Source organism: Sceloporus undulatus, chromosome 6, assembly GCF_019175285.1.
Source record: "Sceloporus undulatus isolate JIND9_A2432 ecotype Alabama chromosome 6, SceUnd_v1.1, whole genome shotgun sequence".
In the NCBI taxonomy this organism is placed as follows: Eukaryota; Metazoa; Chordata; class Lepidosauria; order Squamata; family Phrynosomatidae; genus Sceloporus; species Sceloporus undulatus.
This window is the reverse complement of record NC_056527.1, coordinates 57,272,012-57,288,593: the sequence shown is the minus strand read 5'-3', so window position 1 is coordinate 57,288,593 and position 16,582 is coordinate 57,272,012. Positions and strand designations below refer to the sequence as shown.

Genomic DNA, 16,582 nt, shown 5'->3' with positions numbered 1-16,582 from the left:
CAAAGGTTGCTGTCTGTTCTCGAAAGGAATTATTCCTTATACTCGCATTGTTTTTACAGCACAAGAAATCCCTGTAACAAGTGATGAAATTATTATAGTATGTGTAATCACCATAATTTCAACTCTGCTTTGAAATATGAATTACTGGATTACAAAAGGGTTAAGTAGGTCCTTTTCAATAAGAATTTTCTATTCCCCTTCCAGATTAGTCTTGACAGCCTGGATAATGAAAATGTCATAATGTGGTAATCGGTTGCCTTTAGATTAAGAAGGTGTATTATTATATCTTGTACCTTGTCACTGTTCATTGAAATTACATTCAGCAAGTGGTGGTTTTTTTTGTTTGTTTCATCATGGCAAAATTTTTCTTTTTCCTTCATGCTTAAAAAGAAATTGCTGGGCACTGGGGATGGCAGCCAACAAGTGTTGCAACACTAGAATATAAAATATTTAAAGATTTATGGGTTGTTTCTGAAAACGTTTAAAAGAGTTGGATAAATAACTAGGCAATAAGTCGTTTTTAGGGTTGGGCCAAATATGTCATCATTTCTTTCTGTCCGTTTCTCATTTTGCCACCCTTTGCTTTTTTCTTTCTTCCCACTTCCATGACAGTTTGCTTTTCTTTTTTTTTTTAATAAAAGGATCCACATAAAAATAGTATGCATTATTGTGTGTATATCTCCTATTATAAGATTTTTGTCTAATATGCACACTCTTTTAAAAAAAGTGGTGTCCCCATATTTAAAGATGTTTTGTTCCAGTTTGAGTCTGATGTGTGTGTGTGTGTGTGTGTGTGTGTGTGTGTGTGTAAGTGCAAAATGAGACATTAAAAATGTATGCAGTTTCCATTATTTGCCAAAGGGTGCCTGGAAATTCACGCCAAAAACAAAACACCTTCCAACATACAAGAACGAGTCTCAGAAAAGTAATCATTTCCCATCATGGGCAAAGAAAACACAACTAAACAAAAGCTAATAGCCAGAGGAAACTAATGGTGACTGTATACAATTTTAATATCTCATTTTACAACTCTACCCCCCCCCCCAAAAAAAAAACCCAAACAAAAACCAAGAAAACAAAAAACTCCTATTGTCTATATATCTTTCTTGTAATTGGGTTAAAGTCAGGAAGAAAGCATGACTGATACCACTTGTAGGCATAATGGAAACCTTATTATCAAAGACGAGTTACTGATAGTAGGAGGCAGACCATTTCTCTCTGATCAACTCACAGATGGTCGTTGATACTGTATCCTATTTCTTGCTGGCAGAAGGTTTTGCCAAGATACTTATTTGGAAATCTGTATCATATGACTTTATCTGGCACTTGCTATCCAATATTTGCATCATACACTCATGGATTTTCTTTCGAGTTTTCTTCTACAGGAACAAGAACACCATGATGGCCCAGAGTTCAGCACTTGGATATTCCACACTTTTTGCTCACATGTTTCTATCAATGATCTGGAAAAAAAACCAGAAATTAAAATTACAATCCTGTAAATTGACAGTTTACCATACAAAAGAAGACTCTTTCAAGCCACAGTGACAAAATTATGCTCAGATTTTGGGAAATTGGTTGGGCCAAGAACTCTTCAGCAGCCCCTCGTAAATATCTGGCAGCTAAGATACACTGCACTAGCACTATGCAGTACCATGAATGCCAAATGCCATAGTATGGATACCATGTGAATATGAATACCATATTCATATCATATTAAGATGTGGTACTGTGAATGCCATTGTAGCGCAACATTTGAGAAACACTGAATGTGCATCACTGTCGTTTTATCGCACAATGTGCAATACTCACTGAGCAGAGGCAGTATGTAAAGTACCACAACACACTACTCTAGGTACACTATTTCACATCTGCAATGGTTCTAGATGCATAACTCCATTCTCACCACTTTCAGCTGGATACATCTCTTCCACAGTGCGAAAAAAAGTTAACTCTGAATGTGTAGCACAACTTATACCTGTGTGGGTTATCAACAGGATTCTGGCAAGTGTTGCCTTGTGATACAGGTCAACATGACAGGCAGTGATGCCTCCAAGGACAGCCACTGGAATATATAGGTGAGGGAGGACATTAAACTATAATTTCCATGTCCAATCCAAAGGGCAGATGAATTAGTAAACAGGTATAAATGCACAGATATGAAATAGAAAACAAACAAAAAAAGTCATCTATACAGCTTGACCAGGCTGAACTGCACGAGAAATGTAATGTTCATTTCTGTGACACAGGTCCAAAACACAGTGCAGAAACAATCCAGTTTGACACTGCTTTAACTGCCCTGGCTCAATGCTAGGGAAGTCTGGGAACTGTAGTTTTGTGAGCCTTCTCTGTCAGAGAGCTCTGGTGCCACAATAAAATAGATTTCCCAGGATTCCCTACCACAGCCAGGGCAGTTAAAGCAGTCTTGAATTGGATGATTTATGCAGTGTGTTTTGGACTCCACTTCCCAGTCATTCCACTTAAAACCTGACTATAGACTTAGGCCCTTTGTCTTTCATGGTGGCATAATGGCACACACTCAGTGGTACTGGGCTGTGGCCTAGTTGTCCAGGAGATCTACTAAGAACATTTAAGTTTTCTTCAAATAATCTGGAGTCAAATTGTGGCCTGTGAGCTTTGCTACATAGCAGCAGCATATGCAATGACCCCATTAGAAAAGCAAAGGACAGTTGGAGCCATCTATTGACTGTATCAATAATAGAAGTCATTTGATGAGGAGAACGAAACAAAACAAAATTAAGAGGAACAATATACTAATACTGGTCTGCATTCTGTAACGGCTACTTAGTTAAGTATGGATTCAAACAGACATGCCAAAATAAAGCTGGTTAGGGTCACTTTGCAGGTATGCTGTTTAAATGACGCATGCGTCCTAAGAGTCTAAAAGCCACGCCAGAGCCACACTCCTAAGTCTTAAACATTGGTGCAGCTTCTGGCCTCTTAAGATGCATGCGTCATTTAAACAGCATACCTCCAAAGTGATCAAAAGCAGCTTTATTTTGGCCTGTCTGTTCGGGCCCTTTACTTAACTAAATAACCTGTCCTGGCCCAACACCCCACCCTCTTAACATGATGGAAGTGAATTCACCTGCACTCCAGTTACTGATAGAATGGATCCGTCTCCCCATGCAGATGTTCACCAGTAAAGTAGGTTGGAGGAGGGGAGAGTTACAATTGTGACAACAGTGTCACAATCATCACTAGGTAGCAATAGTGAATATGGAACAATTAGCTATCTTTAATTGTTCTGTATTCACAATCACAACTTAGTGGTGCTTTTTTCTTGGGCAGGAATATTTAGTCCACAGCTGTATAACGGTATTACATTTCATGGCTGGTTTTAATTTGTTGGTGGTGGCTCTGGGTGGTACATAAGCACACAAAAACCCTAACAATTTCATCTCATAACTAGCATTTTTTGACATTTTATACAGATTTTTCAGCATTTTATGCTTTATTACTTGATTTCTGTTTATTCAGTATAACTGTTTTTTAATGGCATAATTCGTTCAATATAGTTCAAGCTAAGCAAACCATGACTTTGGCATAGTAAATACACAAGAATTTGAACAGAGATTAATTAAAGAACCAAGTTAGTTTTCTGTACAGGAATTAAGTTCAAACATATGATTTTTCCATTGTAAATTTGGTCTATCCATCTGATTTTTCTTAGAGATTGATTTGTTTACTGCACAGTATACACACTATAGAGGCAGTAAAGAAAGAAATGCTTATACTTAGAGATATAGACAAATCCCACTGATTTTAATGGAGCTTAGTCGTGCATAAGATTGCAGCCTTAACACAAGTCTGTGCAATCAGTATGTTCTATGTAAGAGTACAATTTAAGGCCAAAGAAGGTGTGATGATGAGAGTCCTCCAGTTATCTGAGCCTTCTTCCCAGATAACAACGGATTAAGTAAGGTGAAGAGGCTCAGTTACATTTTAGTGAGGCTCAGCATCAGAGAGGTGTCAAGATAGCAATTCCCCAGTCGGGCAGAAGATCTCCAAGATCTTTCTTAGCAGAGGTTATAAAAAGTCTAAGAAAGGCCATGAGATGAACTCCATAAAAGATTCTCTAACAAAGGGAACTTGGGGACAGTTGCTCCTATGCCCTGGGCAAAGACGTCCACACTCCGAACTGCTTTATGAACATCAAGGATGACAAATCCCATCTGATCTGGGAGTAGAGTAGGCGAAGGCGTTAGCTACTCACATCAGGGGCTATTGGTTACTTTTCCCCGACTTGGCTGAAATTATTTGCCTGTAACTTATAACTATGAATCTTGTAGCTGAAGAAAGATGGTCTTAAGGACTGTATCTCTCACATTCTTTCACAGGCCTTTGCTTAGTCTAGCCCTTCCCCAGAGTTGAGGGAGGGAAGGAAATGTCTCTGGCAGCATTAGAGACGGGGAAGTGCTAATGGAATCCCAGCAACATCCCATTGCATTGCTATAAAGGGAGAATTCAAATAAGTGAGTGCTGGTGGTGGGTACTGATCTCTGGAACTCTCACCCAGATCAGGAAGAAGCAGGAAGATGAGAATCCAGGGACAATTAATCAGGGAACTAATAATAGTCAGATATTTGCACCATAGGTTTATATAAGAAACACAAACCTTATGAAGTCCAAAGTTCCAACCCTAAATATATGTATTTACATATATGCGTATGATTTATTTATTTATTTTGGTTAGGTCCTACTTCCAAGTAGATATGTTAGGATCAGAACATGCAAGCATAAACCACACAAGAAAGGGAAAAAAATACCCCAATTTTCTCAGCACTCTTGAATTCAGATTGCTCTGTTCAAAAGCCTCATGTGGCATTACAAAATAATTTTTAAGCTCCTGAGAGGGCATACGAAAGAACTGGGTCCCAGGTGCATTGAAATTCATTCAGAGCACATATCCGATTTTGTTACAGCAAAATTGAGATCTTTTTGGAGATAGCATTCTGATCTTTCCCACTTGTAGAGGAAATGCTTATAACTGAAAGGCCTCCTTTTATGCATTCTCTTGCCATGTTTTTCTCTCGGGGGGATTCTAGTCCTCATTAACTGAAATATGTCCTTTCTTGAAAGGGCTCTTCTTTTTCAAGGCTGCAAGGGATTTGCCCTTTTACTGCTTAGTCAGTTCCTTTAGATAGTTGCAGGAAACGTGGCCCAGTGGAGTTTGAATTTTCAGATACAAGAAACTTGAAGCAATTATGTGGTGCCTTCTAAATCCACTTGCTTAGTTTTCCTATAACTTTACACTTTCAGTAAAGTTATTACTATTGCCTTAAACATTAAAGAAGGAAAAGATCTTTTGAAATGAAGTGGGAAAGTGCTTAAGGAAAAAGAAAAAGACAGAAATAAAGGTGGTTTGAAGGGCTAAATTTTGTTGGGGGAGGATGAGGCTGGATTCAGGATCCAGCTTCCATAAGTTGAAGGACTGTAAGCCTGAGGGCAGGGAACCGTCTGTTATCCCCTCTGTTGTAAGCCGCCCAGATTCCCAGTGATTGGGCGGCATATAAATAAATCCTATTATTGTTATTTATTATTATAGAAAGTGCCTCCGCCCCACAGTTCACACCACTGAATAGGGGTCCAAGGCCCTCTCTGTAGCATTAGGGAACTAAGAAGTATAGGATCCACAGGAAAAAACTAAGTGCTCAATGGATAGCTGTTTGTATTTTGGGGGGAAACCCAACTTGTTTCAGCCTATATATATTTCAATGGCCTTCTTCAGGGGCCATATAGAAATAAATATAAATATATATTTAAAATAAAAAAGTGCTCCCTGGTAAGTCTTTTTTAGAATACCATCATCCTGCAACAGACCTCAAATTTTGGGCTATAGAAAAAGTAAATAATAATGAGAAGATTTTATTTAAATAAAGAAGCAGGTTGGATTTTGAAATTAAAATCTTTGCTTCCTGGAAGACTAAATCAATGGCTTGGATGGCAGAATTGGCGTCATAGTTATCAAATTTGCAGATGACACCAAACTAGAAGGAGTAGCTAATACCCCAGAAGACAGGATCAAAATTCAAAATGACCTGAATAGATTAGAAAGCTGGGCCAAAGCTAACAAAATGAAATTCAATAAGGAAAAATGTAAGGTACTGCATTTAGGGTGGGAAAATGAAATGCACAGATATAGGATGGGAGGACACCTGGCTGAATGGAACTACATGTGAAAGGGATCTAGGAGTCCAAGTAGACCGCAAGTTGAACATGAGTCAACAGTGCGATGCAGCAGCTAACAAGGCCAATGCGATTTTAGGAAGTATAGTGTCTAGATCAAGGGAAGTAATAGTTCCACTCTATTCTGCTTTGGTCAAGCCCCACCTGGAATATTGTGTCCAGTTCTGGGCACCACAATTCAAAAAGGATGTTGAGAAACTGGAGCGTGTCCAAAGGAGGGTGACTAAAATGGTGAAGTGTCTTCAAACCATGCCCTATGAGGAACGACTTAGGGAGATGGGGATGTTTAGCCTGGAGAAGAGAAGGTTAAGAGGTGATATGATAGCCCTGTTTAAATATTTGAAGGGATGTCATATTGAGGAGGGAGCAAGCTTGTTTTCTGCTGCTCCAGAGAACAGGACCCAGAACAATGGATGCAAGCTCCAGGAAAAGAGATTCCACCTCAACATTAGGAGGAACTTCCTGACAGTAAGGGCTGTTCGACAGTGGAACACACTCCCTCGGAGTGTAGTGGAGTCTCCTTTGGAGTCTTTAAACAGAGAGGCTGGATGGCCATCTATTAGGTTTGCTTTGAATGGCAGGAGGTTGGACTAAACGGCCCTCGTGGTCTCTTCCAACTGTATGATTCTATTATTATAAATGAAAAACATGGTCTCCTCCCACGTTTGTGAATTCATTGAGAACTTTTTCTAGCCCAGGTGTGTGATAGGCTGGTGAAGGCCATCTTACTCCCCTTTCTCTCCACATTTTTCTTGACCATCTGCAAATAGTGGTGTGGGTGTGCAGTGTGTGGACTGCACCAGGTGACACCCCAAGGTACCACTGCTCCTCAGACATCTGCCCTTGAGCAGAAACTAGCTGTGGTGTTCATCTGTAAACCTTTAAAATGTTGAAGAGATGGTGTGAGTGGGGAGATGCTCAGTGAGAAGAGAAAGGAGAGGCCCCAGATTTTAAACTTTTCTAAAAAAAAAAATTCTTTATAAACATCACACTTTATCAAATTTTCACATCGACCACATGCAACTATGTAAATGTAAATGCATTTAGGCTGTGTGTTGTGTGTGTGATATTGTAATTTAAAGGTATAATTTTAATTATGCTAGTTTTTTATGACACAACTATTACCAATACATCCAGTAATAAACAGGAATTACGATAAATGAATAATATAACTACAAAAAACATTACCAAGGATTCTGTATGATGTGGTATGGGAAGAGGTCAATGGGTATGTGTGACACCATGAGTTACTGCACCAGGTGATGCCAAACCTAGTGATGCCACTGTCTGAAAATATTTTTCTAAAAAAACCACTTGAGCCTAGTTCATGTGTTTCTTTTGTGTTCAGCAAACAGAATGAGATTCTCAGCTCCAGAAATTTCTGAAGATATGTTTTATATCAGTATGTACATGCTTTAAGCAGTTTACAAAGATCAGATTTGGGGTCTTCCAAGATGGCAACAAAGAGTAATGTTATTGCTCTGGTGGTCAACTGAATGTCCAGATTTAAGGTTGAGTTTGGAAATAAGCCCATTTTACTGTGTTTGCTTAATTTAAAACTTATATTTAAATTTATTTTAATGTTTTTCTGTAGCCCCTGAGGAAGGCCACTGAAATGTAAACAGGGCTTTTTCCAAAATAAAACAACCATCCATAGAGCACTTGGGCATGTGTTTCGCCCTTTCCCCTTGGATTCTATTGAGTACTCTCTGGTTTTTGTCTCTTCTGGAAGGATAGGGCAAGAATGTCTGTTTCATTCAGCCCAGTTGCACACACCTAAATTTAAGTGGGTATGTGTGGCAAGTGAGAAATAAAAACTGAACAAAAATAAAATCTGGACAGAGGTTCAAAATAAACAACAATCATGATTAACATACCATGACTTAATGCCATTTCCTTTTTATGATGGAAGAATTAAGCATGTATGAGACATTGTTAACCTCATTTTAAAATTATGCAAAAATTTCTTCCTCAGAGGTATAGGTTAAGGGAAGTGTCTATCAAGATTACTACACTTGCAGCTTCTCCTTAGTTCTGTTGAAGGAATCCTACTGCAGCAAAGCACATTTAGTCAAGCCATATTGTTGACTGGGCAGCATAATACGGGAAATATGACATTCAGTGGTCTAACTCCTATTGGTATGAAATTACTAGATTAGAGGGGGGGCAGGGACGTAGCGGGGGGGGGGGTTTGGGGGGTTTGAGCCCCCCCTCACTGCTGAAAAAAGAATGGTGTGTGGTGCTGCGCCGCCCCATTCAACCCCCTTATAAAGGGGGTCCATTGTGTTGGCCCCCCCCCCCTTCCTAAACTCTTTTCTGTGTCTGGGGGGGGGGGGGACTGGGAATAAAAGGCATACTCCTGGCAAAGTTGTACAATCGTGCTGAAGATTTTCAGATACATCGTGCTTATCCAGGACTTAACCCATGAAGTTAAGTCCTGGGAATGGTTTGTTGCAGGGGCATTCCTGGGTCTTCATGGGTTAAGTCCTGGATAAGCACAACGTCGTCTGAAAATCTTCAGTGCGATCGCATGACTTTGCTGGGAGTATGCCTTTTTTGTCCCCGATTTTTCCCTGTCTGATAATCTCCGTAGTCACAACTATAACAGACCCACTGAATGAACAGAAAGCTGACAAACCAATCTGTAGAAGTCAGGCTAATGTCAGCAGGGCTTTTTGGTTATTGATTTGTTTCACTCAGCAGCTCAAGAGGATAAAGGTCTAGGGCAGGAGTTCACAAACTGGGGCCTTCTAGATGTTATTGGGGAGTAACTCCTACCCTATGGAGGTTGGTAGCTCCAATGTCTGTATGTGTGTCTGTATGCATGCACTCTGGGTTTTATTCTGAACTTTAAAGGAGCTACCTCAGATATCCAACCTATTTGGGTGAACAGGGTTTGGCATTGTCAGCTCCTTTAAAGTTTAGAATAAAATATAGAGCAGATTTGCCAGTCCACTGACATCAGAGTTCCCAGCCTCTACTGATCCTATCAGCCCTAGCCAGCACAGCTAATGATGATTGCAAACCAGTCACGCTTGGAGAGTCATAATGTGGTCTTTGTGTTTGAAAAGCTGATAGACCCCAAGACAGAAAGGGAACTAGTTTGGAAAGATATGACTTTGAATTTTTAAATTTAATGTGATAAACACTTTTAGCGATCCACCATTGCTGTTCTATACCAGCGTAACTTTGTGGCCATTTGAAGAATGTGCAGTTTCTAACAATATGTTTGCAAGAGTTCCCTTCCCTGCTATTATGAGGCTGAAACAAACTGTAGTGTAGACAGAGCTTAATACTGCACTCTCCCAGAAATACCTCCTTTTCAATATTTCTTTCCTATAGCCAGCTTCAGGAAGATTTCTGTGTGCACAGCTTACTGAGAACTTTGGCTGGTATGAAATAAATAGTGTCCTTGTCAGTTTAATTCTCAATGTATGATATAAGCAAGGACAAAAGCAGCCATTCCCTGTAAAATATCACAGTATATTAGGCTTCAACTAAATTGTGAGTCAGTAAATTGTAATAAATGAATGCTATTTTTAAAGATCTGGCTATTTTTTTTACCGATCATCTCCCCTCTCTTATCAATTTGTAGCCTGGCTATTTTGTGGGGATTTTTAATTGAATTGTCAGCTCAAAAACCTTGTTATGTCACTACTCTGCACTCTCTATTTCCAGATTCCACAGTGGATAGCATTTAAAGATTATTTTGGTACATCAAAAGTCAAGGACAAGTATGACATCAGTCTCAAAACTTTACTGGAGAAAAAAAAAGCAATTGGCTTTATCCAACTCCAGATCCCCGTATTATTTCTTCAATAATTTCTACTTACTGACAAAGCTTGGGAAAAGTTCCATAACCCCCCAGCATGGTTCTAAAAGTTCTAGTCTAAAGAGTAACTTCTCCAAGTTCAGATTACATTGCCTGGATGATAATATGTTCAGAAACAAAGCCAAAATTTGCTAGGTCTTGTGATGTGAGCTCAGTCCAGCCATGCCCAACACACTGATGCCCCAATGAATTGTATGGAAGAGAGGGGTTGTTTGCTTTTTTAACTCATAAAAGATCACGTGAAGTATAATAAATGGGAGAGGAAAGATAAATTCTAATTCTACCTCTAATCCTCTCTAACCCCTCTCAGTGCCACATTTATTACTGAAGTAAATCATAACCTGAGGGAGAACAAGGGCAGATCCCCCCTCCAATTTTATTTATTCTTTCAATAGTTTCCTTTATTCCAGCTTTTCTTTAACATGACATGGATAGCTCTCCTCCTCCACACTTCATCACAGGAACTTGTTGAGATACCTCAGGCCTAAGAGACATAACTGAGTGGCACTGTGGAGCTGGATCTCCCATATCTTACAATCAAACATTCTAACCACGACGACACTATATTGTCTAGTATTCTCCTGTCTTCCTGCACTTCAGGCTAAACAAGACACTACTGAAATTAATGAGTATACTTGAAATGAGTATATATCCCCCACCCCTTTATCACCTTTCTGGATGAACAGGAGTTGGAGCAGGGACAGGGCACCTCAAAATGTGGGATATTCAAAACAGTTATATAAATATAAATTCATTTCATATGGCTTATTTACAGCTGTATTACATATACTGTATTTCATGATATACTCAACCATATTTTTTCTGATGAACTTATCTTCATTAAAATGCCTTGTTGGCTTGCAATATAGGGCCTGAACAGACAGGCTAAAATAAAGCTGCTTCAAGTCACTTTGGAGGTATGCTGTTTAAATAACACACACATCTATAACACACACATCTTAAGAGGCCAGAAGCTACACCAAAGCTACACTCCAGTATTTAGGACTGGAGCGTGGCTTTGGTGCAGCTTCCAGCCTCTTAGGACACATGCATCAGTTAAACAGCATACCTCCAAAGTGACTTGAAGCAGCTTTACTTTGGCCTGTCTGTTCATGCCCATACTTATAGAATTCTGAGCAAGACAAATGCTTAATATTGTACTTTGCTAGCAACAACCCCTTGACTGAATCTACATTTAAGTTATCCCTTTCATTTGTCCACTGTGCTGAAATTAAGGGGGGGGGGCTTTCAACATTTGGACTGTGTCCTACAAGCAGCCCATTGCCTAGTATGTTTGCTGTCCTTTCCCTCTCAGAGAAACAAATGTGCCCTGAGCGCAGAAGGCAAGTTTTGTCTGCTGCTCCTCCTACGAAAAAAGAACTTTAGAAGGATCCATCCTTTCCCTCTATTTGCAGCAAGGACAAGCTGCCAAATAGATGAATTTCTTAAAGGAGAACAGCAAACGTGGTGTTATTCAGTGGGCTTCTTAGTCACGCTCAAAATGGAGGGCATTTTGGAATTCCTCCTGGACTGAAGGTTGAAATTTAGGATATGTCTTATAAAAAGAGAATATCTGGTCACATTGAGCAAGGAAGAGGAAGGGGTTAATTCTTTTCTCCATAAAATGGTGATGTTCAGTTTCTTCCCAATTCCCCTTCTCCATGCAGTTAATTCCCTTTTCACTGGCACTTAATTACATTTGGGTAGAAAATATTCATATGAGACTTCTCAAGGATCTTCCACTGAGCAGCTCAGATTCTGTGATGTTTAAGGGCTAGTCTACACGTAAGTGTACTGTACTATGTTAATTGATGCACGTTTTCACACGTTCACACTGACAGCTATTTGTCTTCACTTTCTTGTGCAAATTCGCATCTATTTGCATCTGTTCACTTGCTCTCTGCTGAAAATGGGCAGCTGTCCGAATGCATATTAAGCAGACAGAAGGCCATATGTGCAATAATGCACAGTTCTGTGGATTTAAGTTTATACTCCAGTAAAAACAAAGCCTTTTTCTGTGGAGTTCAAGAAGTTGTTGTTGTTGTTGTTTTGTTTGTTTGTTTGCAGGGAAGGGTGGGTGCTCAAAAAGCCAGAACCCCTGCAAATTGCTTGTGGCTCGATCACATTCTATTTGACTGGAATGAGAAGTATTTTAAACATGTAGATTAGCCCAAAGTTTCCATCTTGCTCCAGTAACAAACATATATCCCAGTCAAAAAACAGAAAAGAGCAAAACTTAATATAAACTGATCAATTGAAAACAGGATGTGATGCAACTCTGTAGAACAAGCAGAACACAGACACACAAACTTGAAATAAAAAAAACATTAATATTTAATGGAACTCAAAGCTCTGGAGATGTTAATGTTCACACCAGCATTTTTAAAGATGTTATTACTTATTAAACTACTAACTCCAAAACCTGCATACGTGCGCCCACCCTGATGTCTCTGAAAGACATTGGTACAACCAATTCCCTACACATTGTTAGATGCAGTATACTTTGAATTTCCCGTATATTTTATGTGTTTAGAGTGCATTAAATGTGTGTTTTGAAATCTCACATAAATAATTCTTACCTTCCAGATAACTTAACTTGAAAATGCTTGCTGCTGTCATTGGTCATAGAATTATGAAGTTATACATGTTCACTTTAATAGACCTGCTTCTGAAGGACTCATTCCAAAGGGGGGAAAGAATCAGTCTTCTTAACTCTCCACCTGAGGCATCATTTTGAAAAAGCAGGCAGCAAAAATATCTCCAAGAAAAGATGAAGATCTATGACCCCCACGATAGCTACGGGAACAGATCCTTAGATGTTAGAGCAGCACACTCAGTACCTTTATGATAAGTATGAATAACTGAACATGGGTTTAATGAACCAATGCTAAACTGAATTTTTGAAGGTTTTAACTATTAAGAGTACTGATCCTTAATTCTTGAAGAGCAATGTTGGCAGTCAGGCATGCCTATATACTTTGCCTAGAAAACTAAGTGGGCATCTGGATGGGCCAGATATTTGTGAAGGGTGTGCAGAGTGTGGTAATAGGCCTGTTCTAGATGCCAAAGCCTCCTCCTTTCTTGAGGTGTTATCTCTCCTACCTTCTCCTCCTGTGGATCACTCAAGTGGCTGTCAGACTGAGCTGGAGGAGGGCCCATCTGTAGCAAGTCGGCTTCATCTGCAGAATCTGAACTTTGGGGTGGGTGGCTTGATGGATGGATCTGCTTCACCCAGAAGCTGAACTCTCAAGGAGGGGCATGGCAGGTACATCCTGAACAATAGATGAAACAGGGAAGATGAAAAACAAAACAAAATCAGGACATTAACTTGAATTTGAAACAACTGATTAAAAAATTATGTTCATTTATATAATGTAGCGTCAAGAGGTTAAGGGGATGCCAAATGAAAAATACTGAAAATTGACACTGATATAAAGTGATAATTGATAAAACTTATAACAGTTCAAGGAACAAGCTGTAATGTGGCCAAAGTAACTGGAAACAAAGTAGAAATGGTATTTAAAATAAGTTCAAAAATGGCATGATTGGAATTCAGGGAGTCAAGTTGTTTTTTTTTACTTTGTCTATGTTTTTGTGGAGTTATTGGTTAAGATGTCTAAAATTTTGTTTAGTTTCTTTTATGTTCTTTGTTTGTTTGTTTTTTCTATTTTGTTATGCTGTGTTTAGGATGTATGTTTTATGTGAATGCGAAAGAGTATTGTCATGTTATGTCATACCATGTTGAGATGCAATTGTCTTTTTTAATCAAATAATTTAAAAATAAAATAAAATCATGTTTATTTAAAAAAAGACCCATTTCCTAAGTACTGTACTGTACTACTAAAAGCAATGCAATACAGTGGGCCCTTGTTATATGCTGGGGTTTGGTTCCAAGATCCCCCGTGGATAACAAAATCCGTGGATGCTCAAGTCCCATTAAATATAATGACATAGGAAAATGGTGTCTCTTATAAAAAATGGAAAATCAAGGTTTGATATTTGAAATTTATACTTTTTTGGAACATTTTCAAACCATGGATGCTTGAATTCGTGTATAAGAAGGGCTGATTGTATTTTGTGGATTCTCTATAAATGTTATTTTCTCCTCAAGAAGAGCCCTACAAGGGCAGGCCAAAGGAGATTATCGCATTGTTAAAAAATGCTACTTACCTTCCCCAATTTTCTAGCCTCATTCAGGGTGCAGCCAGGTATTATTGCATGGATTTTGCCACCATCACCCCCTCCTGACTGCATCCAGGCAAATATCCAGCTAAAATTCGCCCTCAACTGGCCTCTTTTCACTTTGCAAATCGGCCAGCTGAGGGTGGATTTTAGCTGGATGTTTGCCTGGGTGCAGTCAGGAGGCAGTGACAGCAGCAAAATCCATGCAATAATACCTGGCTGCATCCCAAATGAGGCTACAAAATGGGAAAGGTAAGTCACATTTTTTAACAGGAGCTAGACATATGGCTATCCAAGGCCCATAAGTAGGCATAAAGACAAGAGCTTTCTCTTCCAGTTGCTTCCAAAGGCAACTGTTCAGAGGCATGCTGCCTCTGATTTTAAGTGCTACAAGAAAAAAATGGTTTGGATTACAGCTCCCCTAATACTTCACCCTTGACCCTGCTGCCTGGGGCTTATGGAAGTTAAACTCCAGAATATCTAGTGGGCAACAAAGTTGGAAAGGCTGCACAAGACTGAAGTTTACTGTCAAACCTCCGCACGCTAGAGTCACCTATATCAAGATGTGTCTTGAAGTTGTCTTCCACTTAATTATATTTATAAAGACACAGCATCTAACACTTGGAATAAAATCCAATGTGGTTATAGTAACCAAGAGTAACTAAAAAGTAATGAGAATGCAACGAACAAGGCAACCATTAATTTTTAAACACCGCAGTGAGTAAGGATAAAAAAATGGTTTCTTTAATTGTTTCTAAAATACTGCAAGTAACAGGATCAAATTACTTAGAAAAACCCACAACTTTTAATTTTGGATTGGTCCCATTACCAATCAGTCTCCTATTTCAATAAAAAAGACCCCATAGCAAATTGCCTGTTGGAAGACCAGCTTATTAAGACTGTTAAAAATGGTATTAAAATTGGTACCTGATACTTCCAAATGAATATGACAATTCTGCTATATACTGAATATTCTGAGAAGACAATTTTTGTATGATGTCAATTAGGATGTTTTGGAGATAGAACATATATACAGTAATAGCTGAACACCTCCATGTTTATCTGTTCTTATTTGAAGTTCAAAACTTGCTTCATCTCTTTGAAAGGAAATACACTGAAACCTGCCTGTCAGTGGCCACCAGAAACAGGATTCTGAGGTCAAAAATGCAAAATTCATTTCTTACCAATTTATAAAACACCATGCCACTACAAGCTATTTTATCAGTTCATACAAACAGTAATTTTGCAATCAAATTTAGATAGCTGTGAATGTTGACATAGCAGTTCAGATCTACCAGAATATGTTGACTGTTTCTGGAGAAATCACTGCTTTTGGAAGGCCTCATCAAAAGCATACATGAAAGGGCAGGAGACTCAGAGGGTGAAAGAAGCAAGTCACGGTTACATTTGGGAGAGCTGGTCAGGAAAAGATTTAACTTTGTACATTTGAAAATAGGGACTATCTATAAGCACTAGGTGTGAGCAGTAACTGGCTATGGGCCTGAACAGACAGGCCAAAATAAAGCTGCTTTGGGTCACTTTGGAGGTATGCTATTTAAGTGATGCATGTATCCTAAGAGGCCAGAAGCTGCGCCAAAACCATGCTCCAATCCTAAGGATTGGAGCGCAGCTTTGGTGCTGCTTCTGGCCTCTTAAGATGTATGTGCCATTTAAACAGCATACCTCCAAAGTGACCCAAAGCAGCTTTATCTTTGCCTGTGTTTGGGCCCCAAATACATGCCTACTTGCCAGGTGTTTCTTGCTCAAATTTGCTGGTGGATTTCACCTATTAAAGTCCTGCATAGCTGAGGATTCCAGTACCACAAGGAACACTCATCCACCCATCCATTCTTTTTATATGCCATTTTTTTTTCATGGAGTGGGACTCTTAGATAAAATTGGCTGAAAACTTAACTATACAAAATTTAAAAACAGTTAAAACCATCTCATTAAACAGTATAGAATTATATTAAAATTACAAACGTTAAAAAACATGGAACACCCCCCCCCCCCATACAAAAGCCTTCCTGGCAATGATTACACATTAAAAGCTTGTTTGGACAAAAACATATTTGCCTGCCAGTGAAAGGAAAGTCAGGAGGGGGCCAGCCTAGCCTCCTGTGGAAAACATCTGATACAAATCTGCCCGGATGTGGCTATTTGTGAGAAGCTGAGGTGGAGCTGTCCTGTAGTAGCCCCATAATACTTTCCCATCATATCACTTGGAACATACCTGAAGAACGTATAAGTTAGATGAAGCTGAAGCAGTTTGCTTTTGCCTGATCCTACTGGGAAGAGCAAGGTTCCATATCTTCTGCTCCTCTCCCTGCCCCCCTGAGTTAACTGAGTGCAAAGTAC

At 39.2% G+C, this 16,582-nt stretch overlaps 1 long non-coding RNA gene across 3 annotated transcripts in view; it reads right to left on the bottom strand.

Moving 5' to 3' along the window:
* Positions 1 to 1,089: 1,089 nt before the first annotated feature.
* The window catches only part of LOC121933209, a 34,101-nt gene continuing 18,608 nt past the window's right edge, over positions 1,090 to 16,582 (bottom strand). For all 3 annotated transcript variants that reach the window (XR_006104482.1, XR_006104481.1, XR_006104483.1), the window contains 2 exons: positions 13,145 to 13,314; positions 1,090 to 1,463 (listed from right to left, as the gene is read on the bottom strand). This is a non-coding gene — a long non-coding RNA (uncharacterized LOC121933209). The remainder of the gene's footprint in view (positions 1,464 to 13,144; positions 13,315 to 16,582) is intronic.